Below are 1,241 nucleotides of genomic sequence, written 5' to 3'. Positions count from 1 at the left end.
CACAGGAAGTGTATTGAAAGTCTGAAACCTCGGACTGTCATGAAGGAGGCCAGTCCAGAGACTTCCCGTTTTCTGCTGCCGTTTTGATTCGCTTTCGTTTAAATGAAGAACTGGGATTTTGAGAATATGTCTTTTATAGTGTTAGTTTCACCACCTGTAGGATCATAGAGCAAATCCAGGTGGAATCGCTGGTCTGACTGGACTCAATACTCTGGTGAGTAAAAGAGACAACAAGAAGTCTGCTTGGGCTTTTGTGTTGGGAAAGTTTCATCATTATTATTGTTTTTTTCATAGTCTAGTCCTCAGAAGAGGAACCAATTTGTGGGAAGGAAAAAATCCACTGTGGTAGGAGGTATAGAGGAGGTGACGTTCACTGTTTAAATTGGATTAGCGGAGTTGAAAGGATATTTATTCTTTTCCGGTTTTCTTGAGACCCTGTGGTTTTGGTGAAATTTGAAATATTTTTTGAATGTATGAGTTTATTTGATGCTCAGGATGTTTACAATTTCCTTTTAATTGCATTCTTCATGAAGTCTTCCATGGCAGTAGAGAGTAGGGATGGGTAACCAGATCGAAAAGCAGCGCACATTTCGGTGCTTGATTTCGGTGCTTTTTTCCCCCCTGAGATGTCATACACTTTGGATTCTAGCCAATCACTTTACCTTTCCAAGGATAGTAGGCGGGCCCAGGTACGTACGTTCTTTTAGAGCAGAGCTGCAGATTAAAAATGCCCAAGGCGAAGTGAAGTCTGGCTGTACTTCACAGCAAAAGATGCAAACTCAGCTGCCTGCAAGAAGTGCTTTAAGGTGATACTGTGCAAAGGAGGTAACACCTCGAATCTCATGACAAACCTTGACACGTATAGCGTTTTTTTAAAAGCCGAGAAATGCACCGTTTCAAAAGTACGGGTTTGGCACTGGTATCGGATAAAACCTAAACGATACCCATCCCTAGAAGAAAGACCTGGCTAGTAGCCTAAAAAAAGAAGAAAACGAGATTAATAAATCTCGTTAAATTCATTAAATGTCCTTTCTCTATCATTTTCACTCCTATAAACAAAACACACAGGCCATGTTTCTGGTGGAGTCCACCAGCCCAACCAATGGAATCCAGTGGGCGGTGTCTAACTGGTATCCTTGAACAGAGGCGGAGGTTTACGACACCAACTCTCTGCCATCTATAATCCAGTTTTGAGATCCCTTCCCAGACGCCTTAACGCCCACTCACATCCTGGGCCATCT

Source organism: Haplochromis burtoni, unplaced genomic scaffold (genome assembly GCF_018398535.1).
Source record: "Haplochromis burtoni strain Fernald_Lab_line unplaced genomic scaffold, NCSU_Asbu1 Contig_1108, whole genome shotgun sequence".
Taxonomy (NCBI): Eukaryota; Metazoa; Chordata; class Actinopteri; order Cichliformes; family Cichlidae; genus Haplochromis; species Haplochromis burtoni.
The sequence above is the reverse complement of the archived record's forward strand: the minus strand, read 5'-3'. Positions refer to the sequence as shown.